The 16,128-nt window shown below is 38.9% G+C and overlaps 1 long non-coding RNA gene across 1 annotated transcript in view; it reads left to right on the top strand.

The window, feature by feature from the left end:
* LOC122528128 overlaps positions 1-12,910 on the top strand; it is a 27,797-nt gene extending 14,887 nt beyond the window's left edge. The window contains exon 3 of the long non-coding RNA XR_006306496.1: positions 12,888-12,910. This is a non-coding gene — a long non-coding RNA (uncharacterized LOC122528128). The remainder of the gene's footprint in view (positions 1-12,887) is intronic.
* Positions 12,911-16,128: the final 3,218 nt, after the last annotated feature.

Below are 16,128 nucleotides of genomic sequence, written 5' to 3'. Positions count from 1 at the left end.
ATCAACGTGAAATCTCAAAACTTTCAACTAGACTTGAATCAATTAGATACAGAATTTTTTCTAAGAATTTATAACCCTGAAACAAGAACCACAATAATATTATAAAACCCTATCAACGTGAAAGATTAAAACTTTTAACTAGAAGTAAATCAATTAGATACAGAATTCTTTCTAAGAATTCATAACCCCTGAATCAAGAACCATAATAATATTATAAAAACTTATCAACGTGAAATTTCAAAACTTTCAGCCATAAATCAGTTAGATACAAAATCCTTTCCAATGATCCTTGAACCTTTTCACTGCCTTAGAATAAAGATCTTAACGTTAATTTCATAAATAATTCATGTTCTATCATTTTTAACCAGCTAGAAACGCGCTATACAGGTCGAAGCACCGTTTATTTAGTCGGAATTCTACTTTACTTATATTTGTTCCAGTAGATTTCTTGCGGAATTTAACGTCCCTTTAATATTTGATGTTTCGAAGGAGAATGAATGTTTTTTTGGTCAACCAGTCGACTATTCGATTCGATTCGAAACTCTAAAAATTGGATACAAAATTCTTTAACCCCTGTAATAATTTAATTCAATCCATTTCTTCTGGGATTTAATGTTCCTTCACTGTTTGAAGTTTCGAAGAAGAAAGAATGTTTCTTAGTAGTAACATTGCAATATAAAGTCTCGAAACCTTCAAGAATTGGGTATAAAATCCTTCAACTCTGAAATAACACTTAATCCTGAAAGATACTTAATTCCATATGCTTCGTAACTTTCGACCATTTAGAAACCCGCGATAGCTCGCAGATCGTTTATTTAACTGAATCGTTCTGTTTTACGCGTTATTTAAGTCAATAAGTTTCTTCTGGAATTCAATGTTCCTTTGGCGTTTGAAATTTCGAAGGAGAACGAATGTTTTTTTGGTGAAACAGTCGACTATTCGCAGCTCATGTCAAGTAATAGTAACATTCCAGAATATTATAATAGTAACATTCCAGAAGTACAGTATATATAAATATAAAATATCAGAAGCTTCAGAAATTGAAAATAAAATCCTGAATACAGTCTTTAAAACCCTGAAAATAGTCCTTAATCCTGAGCCAAGAATTTATCCACTGACTCGAAAAGTCTGAAAATTAATTTCCCTTGTTACTTGCGTATGGTCTTGCGATTTCGATGCTCGTCTAATAAAATTCGTCGTGGAATGATGGTTAATCGCGCGAACCAAGCCGACGATGGATCGGGTGGTAGCGCGCGCGCGCGCGTACATACGGGCGCGAGATGTGTGCCGAAGCTAAACATTCCGCGGAGCGTTCACCCTGGCATTGCTGTAAAAATAAACGGATTGCCAACGGTGTATATCCACCTCGTCCCCGAAGTCTTCGTTTCATTTACGATACCACTGAACCGAACGACGGCGTGGCTTCTCTTCCTGCAGGCCACCTCCTCGGTCGGAGACCTTGCACCTGGCATCCTTCCCTCCGTTTGAAAGACGTTTTCAAATTCTATCGAATTTACCATCGTCGCGTTGATGAAAATCTTCTTTCTCTCCTTTCTCTTCTTTTTTTTTTTTTTTTTTTTTTTTTTTTTTTTTTTTTTCTTCGAGTAAATTGCGCAACTCGAGGAAAGCAATCGTCGAGAGATTGTTAAAAAGAAATTTCAATCCTGATTCATATTTTCTCATGGTTTCTCGATCTTGCTGTTTGATCGTCGCAAAATTTCATCAAACTGTCTGTAAAAGAAAAAGTCATTTAACCTCTTGCGCTGGAATGACGCACGTCGAGAATTTTTTCTCCCCAAAAGTGCAACATTTTCTAAGAATATTCAAGTATAACCCAGGCAAAGCAAATAATAAACTTATTAATTCTCAATAATTTCTATCCAGTGATATCACGCCGACGAGTTGAAAAGAAAAAGAAAGCGACGAATTATTGTATACGGTTCGGTCGCTCGTTACGGTCCGCGAACAAGTCGCCAGCGCAAGGGGTTAATTAATCGCCTATTTTGGTAATAAGTTATTATATTATAAGTTAATAAGTTATTATATTTGACTGGTGTTGGCATTTTCTAAACCTTTTAAACGCTTTAAAGTGCTTTTAGCTTAAAATTTAGTTTAAAAAGGGCGCTTTTAAAATTTATTTTCAAAGCACTGTTAACACGTTAAGTGTCGGTCACTGGTGACCCACGAAACAAATTTAATACCTAAATTAAAATGTATTCGAAATTGGAAAACCTTAAGAAAAGTATAATAGCTGAATATTGCTTTTATTATTATATAAGCAGTATACAAAATAATGACACAATAGTAATTTCAATGGGTTTTCAGTAAATAATAGGTTTTGAAACAATTTAAGTTTGGGTTAGGTTTAGGTTAAACCTAACTTTCTTAACCTATAAAATATATTAAAAATTGGAAAACTTTAAGAAAAGAATAGTAGCTGAATGTTGCTTTTATTATTATATAAACAGTATACAAAATAATAGCAATAGTAATTTCAATGGGTTTTAAGTAAGTAATAGGTTTTAAAACAATTTAAGTTAGGTTTAGGTTAGATTAGGCATCCATCACAGAATGTTTTAACTTTCTTAACCTCTTGCGCTGGAGTGACATGCCTCGAGAATTTTTTGTCCCCAAAATTGCGATATTTTTCTCAGTCTTAAGTATATTTAAGTATAACTCGGGCAAAGCAAATAATAAATTTATTACTTTTCAATAATTTCTATCCAGTGACGAATCACACCGACGAATTCAAAAAAAAAAAAAAAAAAGAAAGCAACGAATTATTGTATACGGTTCGGTCGCTCGTTATGGTCCGCGAACAAGTCGCCAGCGCAAGGGGTTGAAAGATCAAGTAAACAGCGAACGCAGTCGCGTTTCAGACAGAGTATTTCGCAATTATATCGTTACGATGGCTAGCTAGCATCTTCGATTCGCACTGTTCGAAGAAGGTAAGAGAAAGAATATACGTGATCGACGCTTTGCTCCCTTTTATACCAATGATCCGAATCGTCTGACCTTCCTCCGTGTCTCGGGATCGGGGGGCGTCTTCCGCGAAAACGACACGCGCGGACGAAAGAATATGCAGGCCGAGACGTGCCAAGTGAGTCAGTAAGTTGGACGGTTCACGAAATTAGATCGCGCGGATTATACAGCGCCCGGCTGTTCGCCGGTTGCGGTGCTGCGTCGCCTGTAACCGTTGCATTGATTCATCGGCCCCATCATGCGTGTGTGCGCGCAGATGTTGCCGCTGTACAATGAACTGCACGTTCGGTTACCATAATGCGCGATCAGAGGATCCTGAAGAATCCTCCCTCTCGCCGATCGAAGATTTAATTTTACTTTAAAATCACTGGTGTGATACTTTTTTTTTTTTTATGTAGAATTCAACGCTTTATCCGAATTCGGAAAGGAATATTAACTATTTCATTTAAGAAAATTACAGGTGACCTTCTTGTCTTGATAAAAAAAAAAACAAAACAACATGAAACTGATTACAGTATTACTGTATGCACCTCTGAAAGCCGTGCGTCTGAAACATTTTTTCGTACAGATACAAATATTTATTAGTTTATTTGATGTATATGATACCGATATCGGTGAAAAAGCTAATCTCCACTCTCCTCTCCCTCAGATCTCCAATTCGACGTTCGACGAGAGATCCATTGATCTCTAAAGTAAACGCTTTGATTTCTAAAGATGCGCGTGCCACGATAATTTTCGGCGAGCGAAAGATCGGCGAGAACGATCGACGAAACACGGGTGGATCAGAGAGAACGCGTTTCGGACAAGGGGGGCAGCAAATGAAAAACGACGATCGGACAAGATATGACGACGTTTGGCACGGAGTTGGCGTCCGGTCTAGGAAACGACTCTTCTATCCCAACGTTGTAACCCTTAATGAGCCCAACACGAGACCAAGTCCAACCTCTTTAACTCTGTTCCTTCTGTCAACCGCTTCTGTCTGTCTGCTTCGCCGGCCTCGGACTGTCTTCGCGGACTCTTCCTCCTCGTCTTGGTCATTTCATTCTTCTTCTTGTTGTTGTTGCTCTTCTTCTTCTTCTTGTTCTTGTTCTTCTTCCTTCTCTGCTTCTTCTACTCCTCCTCCTTCTCCTTCTTCTTCTCTGCCTCTCCACCCTCACGCGCGCCGCTGGCCCGCAGCGTGACCTGGATGGTACCCAAACGAAATACCATTCTCGTCGCTTCCTTTTTTCGCGCGCCATTTTGGAGAACCGGCCGTCGCGTTGCTCCAGTTCGCCTGGTCCACCGTTGCTCCCTCGGATAAACAGCTTTGTGCCTGTCGCCGAGAATTAACGAGCCACGATCGTCCACGATTCTACCAAATCCACTGGATTTCTACTTTGTCGCTCCTCTACGTCGTTGTTTTCTAGCCGTTTTCTAGCCGGTTGTGTTGCAAATGGATTTGCACGCTTCGGCGCCGAGCGATCAACCAGCTAGGTCCGGATTGTTTCCCTTGGATACCGGCAACGAATCTCATCAATTCGGTCGTGTGCCGTGATATAATTCGGCGGTGATCGGCCTCGGTGAACGTCGAGTCCAATAGCCCGAGAACACCGATCGAAATGAACTGGGAGGTACTTGTTGATTCTGGCCGGCGGTTCTTTGCTTTGTTATATCTCTCCGCTCGGAGAGACAGGAAGGCAATTTTGGTTCGAGTCGGTAATGACCAGGAGATCAGCCTCACTGTCAATGTTAGAGCAACAACGTTCTGAAATAACAGTAATAATAATCATAATAATACGTAAATAATACGCCGTGTATTTATCGGGGCTCGCGGTATCGCGCCATGCGCGTCTTTCGAAACTTGCCAAAAGAGACGAGCACCGGCGCTGATGGATAGAATTGGCCGTCTTCCGGGTGCTTTGTCGATCGTTTCTCGCCCCCCTTGTGGCGACACTTCTGGCCAATTTGGTCGTTAAACGCGCGTTCATTTATATAAATATGCGGCCAGCGTCAAACGGTGTCATCTGTTGCAAAATTATTTTATTATAGTCTCCGTTCGTCGGGGGTGTCGCACCTATAAATGGTTAGCTGAATGCGTGCTCGTAGAGATTTAGAGAGACACTTTTAGCAAGGTGCGTGAAGGAAAGTCGCTGTACGAAGCGAAGATTTATTATTATCAAAGTGGATCGATCGGATGTCGAGCCGATGGTCTCACGATCTTCCAGAGATGATTGGAAGCTGCTCGCTGGCTCGTATATTGTTAGGTTGGCTACGCGAAAAGTAGCTGCGTTTTTTTTTTTTTTTTTTCGTGTGCAAACGAAAGGCGAATATTTTGAAATAAAAGAGAAATGAAAACTTTATTAGATTATAATATATTGTAATGTGTTAATAAATTATGTTGCAATATAATGTATTGACCATTTTGCTCGATCACCTTTTGCTGCGAAAAATTTATGACTCAATAAACTTCTTATCTCTCTCTCTCTCTCTCTCTCTCTCTCTCTCTCTCTCTCTCTCTCGACAAATAAAGGAAGAGTTTCAAGAATGAATTGATATCCTCGTCGGCGGTGAAATTTAGCAAACCAGTTCTGACACTGGCCTTCAGATAATTTTTCATGAATTTGCACAGCGTTTTTGTTTTTTTTTTTCGAAAGTATTTAGTACAGCAAAATATCCTTTCCATTGATTTTCCACTAAATAAATAATTGTTAATCGTGAATTTCTTTTGTCTAAAATAAGCTTGAACAATCAGATATCAGATATCAGATTATACGAAGAATACGTTTAGTTGCGTTTTAAGATCTGTTGGGAAAACGCAATTACATTTTGACATCTCTGCGATCCCTACTAATCGATTTAACAACTCTGTGACTGTTTTATGCACGAAATCGAGCCTCAAATTCACTATAGTGATTGGAAAGAGAATTGATTTTGGAGAACTGGATGTCAGTTCGAAATCGGATCGGAATCAGGCTATTTCTGCCCGTCGGAACAGCGTCAATTGTCGCCGGTTTCAACGCTGATATTTACGTTTGCCTCGCGAACTGGTTCGCCGGATTTATCCGCAACCTTGGGAACAACGGGCGTAATTTGTCCCGCTCTTGATACGTATTCGAACCCGTTAGAAGCCTGTCCCGGAAGTGGACACTGCAGTTGGCTCTCACGACGATCTCGTCATCTCGCCTGATCCTACGATTTCGAAAACTCTCCTAACTACTGCTACTTGTCAATGACACCTAGCGAATTCTTCGACCGTGTCCATCTCCGTTCCGATGGAGAACACGACGTTCGAATCGAAATATGGCACCGTCTCTTCCAGTAACGGAAATGGTAAAAGAATTCGAGATCCGTGGATCTTTGTGATTTTTATAATTTTTATAACGTTAGCGTTTAAGAATGGTGTAGTCCGTATTTCTTTTTCTCGTTCTTTTGACATGATAGCTGGCTAGAATTCTTCGATCGTATGGTCTCCGTTCCAATAGAAATATAGCGCCAACAATAAAATTGCCCTTCCTCTTCCAACATAGAAATAATAAAATTTGGGATTCTTGAATCTTTATTATTTTTATAATGTTTCATAATGCGCAGGAATGCGTGTAGTTCGGGGATTCTTGAATCTTTATAATTTTTATAATGTTTCATAATGCGCAAGAATGCGTGTAGTTCGAGGATTCTTGAATCTTTATAATTTTTATAATGTTTCATAATGCGCAAGAATGCGTGTAGCTTTTCGTTCTATCTTCCGGCAATTTTCGAAAATGCGTGCATTTTTCAGAAAATACATTGAAATAGTCGAAACACTGAATTTCGTCACATCAATTGAATTTTATTTATTTATTCGTATTTCGTATTGAATCGTCAGTGCACATACTAAAAATTCGACAGTAACGTTTTAAGCTTTATTTCGTAATAAATACATCTAACAATTTAGTGTAATAAGGTGTGGTACAATTCGAAACATGGATCAATACGTAATCTTTCTTAAATTAGGATACACTTACGTCTGATCCAAGTGAAGTTTGCTGCAATCATTATCGACGCATCTGTAGGCGCCTTTGGTTTAATTCGAGCAACGTGAAGTGAGCGCCCATAGGCGCCTCTCGTTTCGTCGGACCGAAGTGCATAAGTTAAGCGCCTATGGGCGCCAACAGTGGTGAAATTATTGCTCGGACGCTTTCTACCATTTTCAACTATTAAAAAATCAGCTATTAAAATTTAGAGAGCGTGTGTGTGTGTGTGTGTGTGTGTGTGTGTGTGTGTATGTCTTGAGCAGTCAAAAGGTTAATCAAAACATTCGAACATTGAAACTGTTGCCAATATTTAGCTATTTGTTATGTTACATGAAACGATAAATTCTGTGTTAGATCAATTTAGTAAAACAGTAAATATGTTGTAGTCAGAAAAATTTAGTGATCGTATATATATATATATATGTCTTGTGCAGTCGAAGGGTTAATCAAAACATTCGAACATTGAAACAGGTGCCAATATTCAGCTATTTGCAGTTGTTATGTTAAATGAAACGATAAATTCTGTGTTAGATCAATTTAGTAAAACAATAAATATGTTGTAGTCAGAAAAATTTAGTGGGCGTATATATATATGTCTTGTGCAGTCGAAGGGTTAATCAAAACATTCGAACATTGAAACAGGTGCCAATATTCAGCTATTTGTAGTTGTTATGTTATATGAAACGATAAATTCTGTGTTAGATCAATTTAGTAAAACAGTAAATATGTTGTAGTCAGAAAAATTTAGTAGGTGTATATATATGTCTTGTGCAGTCGAAGGGTTAATCAAAACATTCGAACATTGAAACAGGTGCCAATATTCAGCTATTTGCAGTTGCTATGTTACATGAAACGATAAATTCCGTGTTGTAGATTTAGTAAAACAATAATTTGTTGTTTTCTTTTCCTTTTGAACTCGTCGGTACGACATCGCTGTATAGAAATTATCAAGAAGTAATAAACTTATCATTTTGCCTGGGTTACACTTAAATATACTTAAAACTGTGAAAATCTCGCAATTGGGGACCAAAAGTTCTCGACGCGCGTGACACGTCATTCCAGCGCAACAGTTTAATAGCTAAAGGATTAATAAAATCATACAAACATTGAAACAGCTGCCGATGTTCAGCTACTTGCTACGTTACAAACGAAACGATAAATTCGGTGTTGGATCAATTTAGTAAAAAACAGCAAATGTGTTGTAGTGAGAAAAATTTAGAGATATGTCTATATATACATACATATAGTCTTTCGTATATATTATACAGACACGCGAGGACGTAGCGAAAGGGACTCCCGATGTTAAAATTTCACGAAACAAAATTACCACGAAAGAGAAAGACAGTTGACGATAGAGCATTCGTCACAGGGTGAAGTCGTCGCAGGGTTGGCCTATCAACGAGCGTACGTTTCGCTCGAGAATCTCGGTGAGAAACGGTGGATTGTTTACCCCAAGGAGGTCATCGGTAATTCGATCGTGGACGCTTGATTAATGCGCGGCCGCTTATTCAGTTTCGCGCGCGGACGACGCGTTATTAATCAGCGGAGAGAATGTAAACCGTGCGAGGGTTGCCTCGCCTCTGTGTTGCTGCAGCCTTTTCATCGCGACTCGCCACGCTACTAAAATTACGCGTTATGCGGCAGCCTAACTTCGCCTAATTTGTCACGATCGTGTCGTTCAATCGTAATGAATCGGCTACCTCTCTCATTTATTTATTATTTCTCATCACGCCTCCCTCACGTTCCTTTCGACTCGATAATCGGCGTTTTCGTCGACGAAGATAGTAAAAGAGCAAGTGTCAGAGGAAATGCCATCCTAGGAAACGCTCGTGTGCATCGCGAGCTGCCTTCTTTCTTTACACTCGGCCTTGCCTCGCCGCCGTCCAACATTCTCGAGCGGTTACGCGAACCGAACGCGGTCGCACCAATAAGCCGCGTCCCCCGTCCTAGAATAGAATTAATTCATCGTTTCTGCCGTGACACGTAGAGGCGGGTTTCTGCGAGTTGGCAGAGTAAACAGACTCCCGGCAGCGTTTGCATCGTGGCCTGACGTCACGGGGCTTCGCGTAACCGCGGAGGGAACGCGACCGTTCGACATTTCACCCACGCGCGACGCGTGCCAGAAATCGCGGTTTTCGCGGGAAAAGGAAAATGCCGTACACGCGAATACAGGTGATTCGACGCTCGACCAGTCGCGATTTATATTTCCGAGAATATAATGTTGCATCTCCTCGCCTACGATTGTTCGGACGGATGATGGAGCCCTCGAGTTCAAGGACGACGGAGAGGAGAACAATTTGAAACATTCTCCGAGGCGAAACGTCAGTTCTGTTCTTCTTCTTTCGGGGAAAACTCGAACGACCTTTGCGTATCTTTACGCTTTGTCAAAATGTCGGAGAGTTTTTCGCCTATCGAGTATTTCATGGCTTTCTATAAATGGATAAGATCGCTTTTCTCGTTTCGTGTTTTGTACGTAAGATGTTCGACGTGCGAATTCCCCCCCCCCCCCCCCCCCCCCCCCCCTTCACTGGGCTTGCTTTACGAATTATCGAGATCACACGAGATCAAGCGTACGGCTTTCGGATGATAGTCGATTGGCCGAGCTCGGCTGAAATCTTCGTAACAAGGCTCTCCTCTGTCGGTCGGACCCAGGAGTCGGCTAGCGCCGATGTCTGTCCTTGCATTACGGATATTTCCGTCCGTAGTATTAGACGGTATAAAGGCAGAACGGTGTTCCCCTCTGCCATTCCCGGCATGGCCAGACGTTGGCAAACGCTATGTAAAGCGCTCCAACCAATCTTTCTGCCCCTTTTTTGCCTTTAAACGTCGCCTTGGTACCGCCTCCCTTTCGTCACTCGCCGCATATGTCGTCTCTCCCTTCTAACTCACTTCTCCTCTCTCTCTCTCTCTCTCTCTCTCTCTCTCTCTCTCTCTCTCTCTCTCTCTCTCTCTGTTCCTTCCCTTCAACTATTTATCCCGTATCGAGATCTCCTCCGCCAGATACCGATGTACACCGACTTTAACTTTAGGCTTAGGGAACCTTCAATTCGAGTTTACGATACCTGTTTGATCTTCCTCTTTGACGAGAGCAAACGTTGGCGCCACGTTCGCGTCTCCGCCGCAGCCCGGACGGGCAAAGGAGGATTTGGAGAGTTTGAAAGATCCACGTCGTAGATCAAGGGGCACCTAATCTGGACGCGAAACACCGAGTCTATATTAAGTTGATCTCACGCGGCGAGTAACAAGCTGTTTACGCGGTTGGTCAAACGACGTGATCTCTACGCGAGGCGTGAATTTGCCCGAACACACGGCCAATATTAATATAATTTCCAAAAGTTTTGTAGCCTAGCTCGTAGCAAGAGGTTTATCAATATTGTCAGATTATTCATTGCTTCTTGTTACTCTGATTGATGTTTCGTCGTTTGAATAATACCCGGTGGCATTGTTTGCCTGTGTCACTGTTATCGTTGGATTCGAATTCATAATCAGAAAACGTATAAACGTGTAAACGTCGTTTGCAATAAATTATCACCTTGTGGCATAAGTCTAAACCTAAACGCCGGTCTAAATCTACCCTTGCGCTGGCAACTGGTTCGCGGACCGTAACGAGTGACCAGCACCGTATACAATAATTCGTCTTCTCCTTGAATTCATCGGTATATCACTGGATAGAAATTACTGAAAAGTAACAAGTTTACTGTTTGTTTTGTCTGGGTTATATTTCAATATATTTAAAACTGAGAAAATGTTGCAATTTCCTGCAAAATATCTGAAAACGTAACTCAACCTAAAAACCTAACCTGAAAAAATTTAAGATTAAGATAGTAATAATTTTGATGGACTATTACTATTGATGAAATTACTATTACGTTCATTTTGCAAACTTGATACTGCCGTATTGACTACATTCGGCGATATTGTTTATAGAAATCAAATCGGGGGAAAGTTTTAACGTAATAATTCTTCGACAACAGGTTCATTTTGTCACTAAAATAAAAGGATCAATCGGGGGAAAGTTTTAATACAACAACTCTTTAACAAGAGGTTTATTTTGTCACTAAAATAAAGAAAATCAATCGAGGGAAAGTTTTAACGTGATAATTCGACAGGAGGTTAATTTTAATCGCTGAGATCAAAAAAAAAAAGAAAAAAAATCAATCGAGGGAAAGTTTCAACATAATAATTCTTCGATAAGAGGTTGATTGTATCACTAAAATAAAACATCAATTGGGAGAAAGTTATACGTATAAGTTTTTGTTACTTAAAGAAAAAGAAAAAAAAAACAAAAAAAGAAAAAGAAACGTATCGAACAAACGCAAAAAAAAAAAAATAATCAAAATTCGGAAAAGTCGCTAAAATAGAAATTTGCGTTAGATCATCTTCGTTAGACGGATGAAATTCACGAAAAAAATTCAGAAAGTTTCCGACAAAATATCTCTTAATGTCGATTCCCGATAATAATCAATTTACGGAAGCGTGAGTGACGCGAAATCGGTTGCAGTTATCGAGGCAGACATTATTTGCGATAACCATTTGCCTGCGAAGAAATTTCGTTAAACGTTCGATATCGGCCAATGGCCGAGAGTGTCGTTAGCGGCCTATTCCGCGATCATTTCGGCTGGATTTTTTCTCAGAAGATGCAAACACGTTCACCCGCTAAACCTGTTCCTGGCCTGTGCAGTTAAGACGTTCGAAATTCATTTCTTGCCACTCGATCGGTGCATATGGACGCGCGAGATTCTACGACATAATACGTTCACGTAGACGACATGATCGGGAGCTAGCTTTTAACGACTTATGTCTCTTCCTTCTTCCGTTAATTAAAGTTTCATTAACACGTTGACATTAGACCTGGTAAAAATGGTAAAAACGACCAATTTATAATTTTGTATATTTGTAACAGTATGTTTTTAGATACTCGAGTAATTTTTAATGAAATATGTTAGTAGAAGCATGTTCTTTGTTATTTATTATTAACTTTTTCTTATACCTTGCACTTTTAATTTTTTTTTTTTTTTTTTTGCTAGACACGTTATACTTTCTTAGTTCTAGTGTTAAAAGCGCGGTGCCGATTTTGTGTTTTTCGTTTCTGGCAGTGTCGATTCTCTCAGGGACGAGCAATATTAAACTTAAAAAACAAACGTTTTAATTAATATAGGTAGAGTCATCTAAGACTCGAAGTTGAAACATTTTCATTAACGATTAATTGTATCAAAAGATGTTTTACATTAAAAGTTGAATTGTTCCGAAAGGTATTTCATTAATTAATATTTCTTTATGTCGATGCACACATACTATAAATATTAAAAATATAAAAAATAATCATAATCTATGCCTATATATAATTATATTAAAAATAAAAATATAGAAATATATGTAAAAATTCTATTATAATTAAAAATCTTAAATAATAAAAACTTTTTACAAATATAATAATAATAATAAATTATAAAAAAATGAAAATAATAATAATTAATTCTTTAATTATATATATATAATTAATATATATTAATATATATAATTAATATATATGTATATATATATATATATACATTAATTTTTAATTTACAAAATTAACGTTTTCATTAAACGCGATGAAGGACCTGAGCTATTCTAAGGCCAGCTAGAACGAGAAAAACTTGTTGAATTTCGCAGTGGATCACGTACAGTCGTAAATTCGAAAAGCATAAGACGATGAAGTGTAGCGTAGCATCGGCACGTTCGAATTATCGACGTTATTATTATTGAATTCTCGTAATCTCGAAACTCGGGTAACGAACGATACGGGAATCTCGGGTAAAAACGACTCACGAGTCGCGTCGAAGGCGAAGGAAAACGGCCGATCGATCGGCAGCGGATCGAGAGACTCCAACACGCTTTCCGTCCTCGTTCCGGGGCCACACGGCGGCCATAAAGTTAACGATCGTGATCATCGATGCAGCTGACGTTTGCAGTTGCGTTTTTTCCCCGAGACCGATCGACCGGCGCGACTCGACTCTGGCCGGCGATAAAGCGCATTATCGAGCGTTACCACTCGGCTCGGCTCGTCCAATACGTCGATATACGCGCGAACGCGCGAGAGGAGACGAAGAAAGAAGAAGAAGAAGAAGAAGAAGAGGAACTGTTGTTAGGCAGTTGGCTTGGTGCTGCTGCGACGCCGTGCTCGTTTCTTTCGGCGTTTCTTCTGTCCGTCGTGCCAGTCATTTTCTCCGTCCGACGTTGCAATCTCGCCCCTCGCGAATTTTAACGAAACCGCTCGCGCACGGCCGTTTGGAAGTTTGCCCGCAATCATCCGGCCGCTCACGGAGAGACACAGTCTTTTCGGGAGATTAATATTTGCTGCTTCTCGGCCACGCTCCCGCGTTTTTATCGATCACCGAATATACCCGGACACTGCTGCCGCGATTATTGCTTTAAGCTCGATCCACACTGACAATTTTGAACCGTGAATGCGTCACGACGCATTCATTGCGTGTTTCTTCTTCTCGCGTTCGCGAGAGTTACGTTTGCTTGCTTGCGAGAGAACGATTTCTGCAGCCGACACGCAAGTTTGGCGAGTTTTAGTGTCACATTGGATAATATCGATGTTCGAAGGACATTCAGCCCCATTCACAAATCACGGGACATGTTTGTATAATAAAAAATAGTAGATATAAATTATATATACGATGAATATAAAGTGACGTGATCAAATTGGATTAATTATTCGTCCTTGAACTTTATCGATTCGTCCATCAGTAAATTTAATTGCTGGACATTTAACTTTAATTTTATTTTAGAAATTTCATAATAAATTGAACTGTAGTTTTTACCGATAACTATAATAATTCGAAATATATATTATTGACATTGGAAATTTCTATATTTGTCTATTGAAGCGTATATATTTTCAACTTTATTAACTTTATATTTTACTATTACGTGTTATTTATAATACGTTAATTATTGTATTTAATATAACAATATAATCAATTAAGTTGATTATTCGTTTTTGAACTTTATCGATTCGTTTATCAGCAAATTTGATTGCTGGACATTTTATTAAGTTTGATTTTATTTAACTTCGATTTTTATTAAGAAATTGAACTATAATTTTACCATAATTTGACCGTAATTATCCAAAATATATATCATTAACGTTGGAAATTTCTATATCTATCATTGGAGCATATATATTTTCAACTTTATTAATTTTATATTTTACATCACGTGTTATTTATAATACGTTAATTATTGTATTTAATATAAATAATAAACAAAAATTCAAAAAATATCTGAAATCACAGAACAAGTACTATATTTGTACAATAAAAATAATATATATAATTATATATAAATTATAAATATGAATATAATTATATAATTATAATTATATATAAATTATAAATATAAATATAAATAATATAATGATATATGATTATATAATTATAATTATATATAAATCATAAATTATAAATATAAATATAAATATGATTATATAATTATAATTATATATGTATCATAAATTATAAATATAAATATAAATATGATTTTATAATTATAATTATATATATATATCATAAATTATAAATATAAATATGATCATATAATTATAATTATATATAAATTATAAATATAAATATAAATATGATCATATAATTATAATTATATACAAATTATAAATATAAATATGATCATATAATTATAATTATATACAAATTGTAAATTATAAATATAAATATAAATTATAACTAACCTCTGTATTCCTGTTACCTCTAATCTAACCTCTGTACCCCTAATCTAACCTCTGTAACCTCAGCAAGTGGAGACGTACAACAGACTTAAACTTTCTATAGAAGGAGTTTAGTTCGACTCGTTGAAGTTTCAGGGTGCTGGAAACTCGCTTCCCTTTACCGCCGTAACGCGGTGTGAAGCTAGCTTTATCCGCGCGGCGTTTTATCGGGTGGAGCGTGAAGCGGGCAAAAAGAAAAGAGAGAGAGGCCGATCGGTCATCCCGTATGTAAATGTTGCGTCTATAGAAAGAGGTGGTGCCCCATAATCACCGCGGGGCCCTCCAGACAGAGACGGCTTTTTGGTGGAAGGTGTAAACGACTTTACCGGCTACTTAAACTCGTTTCAGATCGACGCGAACGACTCGTGGAACCGTCCAGTTAAGACATTATCTTCACGGGTGTGGGTCTTTGCAAAAGAAGAAAGAAAAGAAAAAAAAAAAAAAGAAAAGTTCCGCCGCTGTTGCGAAAGCAGCGCCCACTTTTATCGATCGCCACCGCCGGCTCCTCTTATCGTCCGCCCTTGGCGAATTCAATTTTGCGCTCGTAACTCAGTCGTCGACTCGATGGAAAAAGAAAACTAGAACGGAACGCTGGAGAAAGAAAGCTCCTCGCCCTGCCGTGAAATTCAGCCTTCATCGACGATCATCGTCGCCATTTTAATCCGCGATACGCGCGATCTGCATTCATCCACGGGTGGCTGGATAGAGAATTCGGTGTCTGGTGAATGGAGAATCGTGTAGTCAAGGTGATCCAGCTGCCTCGTCGGACTAATCTGCCTTTGACAGATATTTCGGATATTTTTGCACCGAAAACGTATGTACGAACGACGCGTTAGCGACGCGAAAGAAAGAGAAAGAGAAAGAGACAGACAGACAGACAGACAGAAAGAAAGAAAGAAAAAAAAAAAGAGAAAGGCTAATAAGACACAGAGAGAAGAGATATTTCCACGGCGTGAGAAAGGCCTTCGAAATGGACGGAGGAAATCGTACGCGGCACGCTGTATGTGTGCACGCGCCGACATAAATTCGTGACTTTATGTTTTCCAACGTGACGCTCGCCGCATCTTGCGTTTCCCGCGCCATTCCCCGAGCGCAAGTGAAAACAAGGCGGAGATCGGTTTACGTACACACGCGGTGGTTTTACGTAAGAAGAAACTGCCCGACGTTTCTCCCGAGTGCCATCGCTCGTTTTCCGGGGAACGTGTGCGTTATGCAAGAAAAAAAAGTTCATCTAGACCGTGACACGGGTGGCCAAACTTTCGCACGCCAATTTTTTCACAAATGAGCGCCGCTAAACTGTCTTAGCAACAAAAACGTATTTATAAACACGTTAGAAAAATACTTTTTTGGTGGGATTTATCCTCTTGATCAAATTATTTATGTCTG

This window comes from Frieseomelitta varia, unplaced genomic scaffold (assembly GCF_011392965.1).
Source record: "Frieseomelitta varia isolate USP_RPSP 00005682 unplaced genomic scaffold, Fvar_1.2 scaffold_246, whole genome shotgun sequence".
Taxonomy (NCBI): Eukaryota; Metazoa; Arthropoda; class Insecta; order Hymenoptera; family Apidae; genus Frieseomelitta; species Frieseomelitta varia.
Note: the sequence above shows the minus strand (reverse complement) of the source record. Positions and strands in the feature narration are given on the sequence as shown.